We start from the raw sequence: 7,218 nt of genomic DNA, 5'->3' as shown, positions 1-7,218 counted from the left end.
AAGAGGTGAGCCACCAGTTTTTATTGATTTTATTTTTTTGACATACACTGCAAAAACCATGTACTATATAGTGTATTTAAATTGTTTTGTGTAGGAAGGTTGCTTTGAGCTTTCAGGATACAAGTTGTTTTTCTTTTGCGCCTATAAATAAAGAGAGAACATGTCTAGTCTACAGCTTCCTGAGGACTTCAGAGAAACTTCCCCTGCGGACTCTTCAAACTGCCGAGGAGTCACCCCCACCATCAATATATGGGTGGCATCATACTTAACTCATTAAAATGTAAAATTTCTGATTTTGTCTTCAGGCCCCACTAGGGGAAGCTTACTATATACTTTTAGGGCCGATTCACACGACTGTACCGGCTATGTGTACTTTGCGGTCCCACACCCTTCGCCTATGTTAGAAATGTTTATTGTCTGCAAAAACAGACAAGAATAGGACATGTTCTATCCTTTTTTTGTGGCTACTGTCCGCATCTTTTGCAGCTCTGTTGAAAAGAATGAGTCCACATCTGATCCACAAAAAAATGCAGATCAGATGCAGACCAAAAATAGTCGAGTGAATGGCACCTAATAGGCATCTGTCAGCAGATTTGTACCTATGACACTGGTTGACCTGTTACATGTGTGCTTGGCAGCTGAAGACATGTCTGTCCCATGTTCATATGTGCCTGCATTTGAGAAATTATTTTATCCCCTTCCCGACATATGACATAATAGTACATCATGGCAGCAAGTGACTTGCAGCATTTTGACGTACTATTACGTCATGTTGATAGGCTGGGCCCCTGCTGTATCCGCCGGCATAGCTGTAAAAGCCAATGCTGGCAAATTAACCCCCTTCTATGCCACAGTCAGCGCTGACCGCAGCATAGAAGGGGTTTACAGCGGGTGAGGGAGCCCATCGGGTCCCCGCTCTGCTGTGGCGCGGACCCGATGGGTGACAAGACAGCCCGATGCCATGCAGAGGCTGCCCAATGCCTTACATAGTATCCCTTCTACGGGGGCCGAGGAGATCCAGCCCCATGCCCGGTCTCCTAGGCAACCTGTTAGTGTAGGACTCGGTGTAATCCACTAACAGGCAATGCATTACAATACAGATCAGACCAGTGGCGTACCGCCAATAGTGGCAGCCCATGCAACTGCAGGAGGGGGCCTGGAGTGGATGGAAAGCCACACCCCCTACAATGTCTGCAGTATGGCTTGTCTTCTATCCAGGGCTCGGGTGGGCCCTGCTTCTCCTCTGTTCAAGCCCCCCTCCCCTCTTCTCTTAGATCAAGGATCAGCAACCTCCGGCACTCCAGCTGTGGTGAAACTACGACTTGCAGCATGCTCCATTCACTCCTTTGGGAGTTCTGAGAAGGTGTGCATGCTGGGAGTCGTAGTTTCACCACAGCTGGAGTGCCGAAGGTTGCGGATCCCTGTCTTAGATATATTGTGTGCACAGACCGGACAGTCGGCAGGCAGGTGAGCATGTTACTCAGTGGACTCTGCACTGGCCAATCAGCTTTTAGCAGTGCTAGGCTCCTGCTGCTGATTGGCTAGTGCATCGCAGCATCAGGAGAAAGAAGTGAGGGGGCGGGACGTGCTCAGTCAGCCACCATACTCCAGCCCCCAGCGTCACCTGCAAGTTGTCAGTGAGAAACTGTCTATTTCATGGGGGGGGGGATTTCGCAGCAGCAGCCACCAGAATGTATTTGGGTGGGAGTGGGAGACACACTGTTCCCTATATAAGCAAAGAAAACGCTATGTCTGGCGCAAACCCAACACATCACATCACCCAAAGAACCCCATCCCCACAGGTGATGGGATTTGTAGTTTTTACAACAGCTGGAGAGCTGCAGTTTGCCCATCCCTGGGCCCTAGTCAAAGCCCAGATCTCAATCCAATAGAAAATCTGTGGTCAGACTTAGATTGCTGTTCACAAGCGCAAACATCCAACCTGAAGGAGCTGGAGCAGTTTTGCAAGAAGGAATGGGCAAAAATCCCAGTGGTAAGATGTGGCAACTGCTCATAGAGACTTATCCAAAGCGACTTGGAGCTGTGATTGCTGCAAAAGGTGGCTCTACAAAGTATTACTTTTTCTGTTATTGTGTCCTATTTGTTTGCTTCACAATTAAAATTAAAAAAAATCTTCAAAGTTGTGGGCATGTTCTGTAAATTTAAATGATGCAAATCCTCAAACAAACCATGTTAAAGAGGACCTTTCATAGTTCCAAACATTGTAAGGTAACTGTCAGGCTGTGTAGAGCGGCGCCCCGGGATCTCACTGCACTTACTATTATTCCACGTCACTGCTCTGTTCTTCTGCTATGTCCCCCGGTATTTTCGCAGTTTTTGTTATACTGGGAGGAGTCTGCCCTGTTTCTCCCTGGGCGTCTCCTTCTCCCTGGCTGTAGCGCTGTCCCTTCTCCCTGGCTGTGAGCTCTGCGATTTGAACGCCCAAGGAGAAACAGGGCAGACTTCTCCCAGTATAACCAAATCGGTGAAAATACCGGGAGAACAGAGCGGCGCCCCGGAATAATAGTAAGTGCAGTGAGATCCCGGGGCGCCGCTCTATACAACCTGATAGTTATCTTACAATGTTTGGACCGATGAAAGGTTTAATTCTCGGTTGTGAGGCACCAAAACGCGAAAAAAGTCACGGGGGTGAATACTTTTGCAAAAGATATATATTGCACACTTAAATTGTACTTTATATTTGTGCAGAGAGGGAGTGGCCCAATATTGAGTTTTGCTATGGGGCCCCATGATTTCTATGTACGCCCCTGGATCAGACCCTCCATATTATTATTTATTTATTTTTTTTATTGCTCAGTCATGCAACTTGCCACCCAAATTAATTTTACCTCCTTTTCTTCTCACTAATAGAGCTTTTATTTGGTGGTATTTCATTGCTGCTGATATTTTTACTTTTTTTGTTATTAATCGAAATTTTTGCAAAACAATGACATTTTTCACTTTCGGTTGTAAAATATTTTTAAATCTACATTTCTATATAATTTTTTTTTTCAAAATTTATTGTTCAACAGGTCTTTGATAAAAAAAAATGCAATAAGTGTATATTTATTGGTTTGCGCAAAAGTTATAGCGTTTACAAACTATGGTACATAAATGTGTTTTGTTTTTTTCCACATTTTGAAGCAGCTCTGACTTTCTGAGCACCTGTCATGTTTCTTGAGGTGCTAGAATGCCAGGATAGTATAAATACCCCCCCCAAATGACCCTATTTTGGAAAGAAGACACCCCAAGGTATTCCGTGAGGGGCATGGCGAGTTCCTAGAGTTTTTTTATTTTTTTGGCACAAGTTAGCAAAAAATGATGTGTTTTTTTTTTTTTTTTTTTTTTTTTTTTTCTTACAAAGTCTCATATTTCACTAACTTGTGTCAAAAAATAAAATTTTACATGAAGTCGCCATGCCCCTCACGAAATACCTTGGGGTGTCTTCTTTCCAAAATGGGGTCTCTTATGGGGTATTTATACTGCACTGGCATTTTAGGGGACCTAAAGCGTGAAGAAGTCTGGAATCCAAATGCGTAAAAAAATGCCCTGTGAAATCCTAAAGGTGCTCTTTAGAATTTGGGCCCCTTTGCCCACCTTGGCTGCAAAAAAGTGTCACACATGTGGTATCGCCGTACTCAGGAGAAGTAGGGCAATGTGTTTTGGGGTGTATTTTTACATATACCCTTGCTGGGTGAGAGAAATCTCTCTCAGTCAACTTTTCCAAATTTTTTTTTATACAAAGTTGTCATTTTAGAGATATTGCTCTCACCCAGCATGGGTATATGTAAAGACACCCCATAACACATTGCCCAACTTCTCCTGAGTACGGCGATACCGTACTCGGGTGCGCAAAGGGGCCCAAATTCCAATGAGTATCTTTTAGGAGGGCATTTGGATTCCAGACTTCTTCTCATGCTTTAGAGCCCCTAAAATGCCAGGGCAGTATAAATATCCCACATGTGACCCCATTTTGGAAAGAAGACACCCCAAGGTATTCCGTGAGGGGCATGGCGAGTTCTTGGAATTTTTTTTTTTTTCTTTTTTTTTTCTTTTACCCTCAGTCTCCCTTGTGACAAAAATTTTTACATGAACTCGCCATGCCCCTCACAAAATACCTTGGGGTGTCTTCTTTCCAAAATGGGGTCACATGTGGGGTATTTAGGGCCCCTAAAATGCCAGGGCAGTATAAATACCCCACATGTGACCCCATTTTGGAAAGAAGACACCCCAAGGTATTTTGTGAGGGGCATGGCGAGTTCATGTAAAATTTTTTGTCACAAGGGAGACTGAGGGTAAAAGAAAAAAAAAAAAAAAAAATATTCCAAGAACTCGCCATGCCCCTCACGGAATACCTTGGGGTGTCTTCTTTCCAAAATGGGGTCACATGTGGGGTATTTATACTGCCCTGGCATTTTAGGGGCCCTAAAGTGTGAGAAGTCTGGAATATAAATGTCAAAAAAAAATTACGCATTTGGATTCCGTTAGGGGTATGGTGAGTTCATGTGGGATTTTATTTTTTTTGTCACAAGTTAGTGGAATATGAGACTTTGTAATAAAAAAATTAAAAAAATCTATTTCCACTAACTTGTGCCCCAAAAAATATCTGAATGGAGCCTTACAGGGGGGTGAGCAATGACAGGGGGGTGATCAGGGAGTCTCTATGGGGTGATCACCCCCCTGTCATTGATCACCCCCCTGTAAGGCTCCATTCAGAGGTCCGTATGTGTTTTGCGGATCCATGGATCGGATCCGCAAAACGCATACGGATGTCTGAATGGAGCCTTACAGGGGGGTGATCAGGGAGTCTAATATGGGGTGATCAGGGGTTAATAAGTGACGGGGGGTGTAGTGTAGTGGTGTTTGGTGCTACTTATTACAGAGCTGCCTGTGTCCTCTGGTGGTCGATCCAAGCAAAAGGGACCATCAGAGGACCAGGTATCAGGTATATTAGACGCTGTTATCAAAACAGCGTCTAATATACCGTTTAGGGGTTAAAAAAAAATCGCATCTACAGCCTGCCAGCGAACAATCGCGCGCTGGCAGGCTGTAGATGACGCCGATTGGCGTTAGTGTGACCTGGCAGCGCCGCAGCAATCGCGCCTTTTGGCGTTAGCGAGACGGGAGGTGGTTAAAAAGACGTATGCCCCCCCCCCCCCCCAAAAAAAAATAGTACCAATCAAACCGTCACCTCATCCCGAAAAAAAGGAGACTCTACCTAAGACAATCGGTCAAAAAATAAAAAAGCTATGGAGATACTAAAACATAATTATTTTTTGTTTTAAAAATGCTATTGTGTAAAACAGGGATGCTCAACCTGTGGCCCTCCAGCTGTTGTAAAACTACAGCTCCCACTATGCCCTTCTGTAGGATGTGTGGAAATGATGGGAGTTGTAGTTTTGCAACAGCTGGAGGGTCGTAGGTTGAGCATGCCTGGTGTAAAACCTAAATAAGAAAAAGTATACATATTAGGTATTGCCACTTCCGTAATGATCTGTTCTATGCAAATGTCACATGACCTAACCCCTCAGGTGACCGCTGTAGTGACCGCTGTAAAAATAAATAAATAAAATAAAAACTGTGCCAAAACAACCAATTTTTTTTTTTTTGTTGCCTTGCTCCCATAAAGTGTAATAATGAGTGATCAAAAAAAATGAGTGATACCAATAAAAACATCAACTCTTCCTGCAAAAAACGAGCCCCTGCACAAGACTATCGGCAGAAATTTAACAAATATGGCGTTTAGAAAATGGAGACACAAACGTTTTTTTTTTTTTTATTCTTTATTATGTAAAACTCAAACAAAGACATATTTATCATTGTGTTCGTAACAACCTGCTCTATAAATATAGCGCATGATCTATCTTGTCAGATGAATGTTTTTTGTTACCTTGCCTTACAAAAAACGTAATAAAGAGCAATTAAAAATCATATGTACCCCAAAATAGTACCAATAAAACTGGCACCTTTATCCCCTAGTTTCCAAAATGGGGTCACTTTTTGGGAGTTTCGACTGTAAGGATGCATCTGGGGGGCTTCAAATGGGACATGGAATCTAAAGACCAGTCCAGCAAAATCTGCCTTCCAAAAACCATATGGCGCTCCTTTTCTTCTGCCAAAAAAGTGAAATTTAGAAATGTCATTTCCATTTTCCTTTAATTCTTGTGGAACACCTAAAGGGTTAACAAAGTTAGTAAAATCAGTTTTGAGTAACTTAAGGGGTGTAGTTTCTACAATGGGGTCATTTATGGAGGTTTCCACTATGCAAGTCCCACAAGGTGACTTCAGACCTGAACTGGTCCTTAAAGTCTGTTTTGGAAATTAAATTTTAAGAATTACTTCTAAAATTCTAAGGGTACTTTCACACTAGCGTTTTTTCTTATCCAGCATGGAGTTCTGTCCTAGGGGCTCAATTCCGGAAAATAACTCATCAGTTTCATCCCCATGCGTTAATTTACATTGAAATGTATTAGTGCAGTATCCGGCATTAAAAATATCGCAATGCCGGATCCGTCCTTTAGGTCTGTGCATGCGCAGACTGGTAAAACTGTGAACAAAAAATAGGAATGGATCAGTTTGTCCGTATGACAAACTGAGAGATGGATCTGTTCTTGCAATGCATTTGTGAGACCGGATCAGTCTACAAATGCTGTCCGGTTGCGTGCAGATTGCCTGATCCGGCAGGCAGTTCTGGCGACGAAACTGCTTGCCGGGTCACTCTGCCGCAAGTGTCAAAGTAGCCTAAGCCTTCTAACGTCCTAAAAAAAAGACATTTACAAAATGATGCCAACATAGCGTAGACATATGGGGAATGTTAAGTGATAAATACGTTATGAGGTATTTTTAAAAGCTGAGCAATATAAATTTAGAAAATTGCTAATTATTCTATTTTTTTTATTTTTTATTTATTTTTTATTTTTTTTTGTACTAAAGGTAAAATATATTGACTCAAATTAAGACCAATCATGAAGTACAAGGTGTCACAAGAAAACAGTCTCAAAGTTATTACCACATAAAGTGACACTTCACATTTGCAAAAAAATTGCCTGGGCAGAAGGGAGAAAACTGACCCTGGATAGAAGGGGTTAATATATGCAAATGAGCCTTCAGGAGCAACTGGAGCGTTGCCGTTACACCTAGAGACAGAAGAGCCTCTAAGGCCTATTGCACACGGCCGTTTTTTTTTCCCGTTTACTGGCCGTTTTTTGCGTTCCGTAT

The sequence above is a fragment of the Bufo gargarizans genome, chromosome 6, assembly GCF_014858855.1.
Source record: "Bufo gargarizans isolate SCDJY-AF-19 chromosome 6, ASM1485885v1, whole genome shotgun sequence".
Classification (NCBI taxonomy): Eukaryota; Metazoa; Chordata; class Amphibia; order Anura; family Bufonidae; genus Bufo; species Bufo gargarizans.
Note: the sequence above shows the minus strand (reverse complement) of the source record.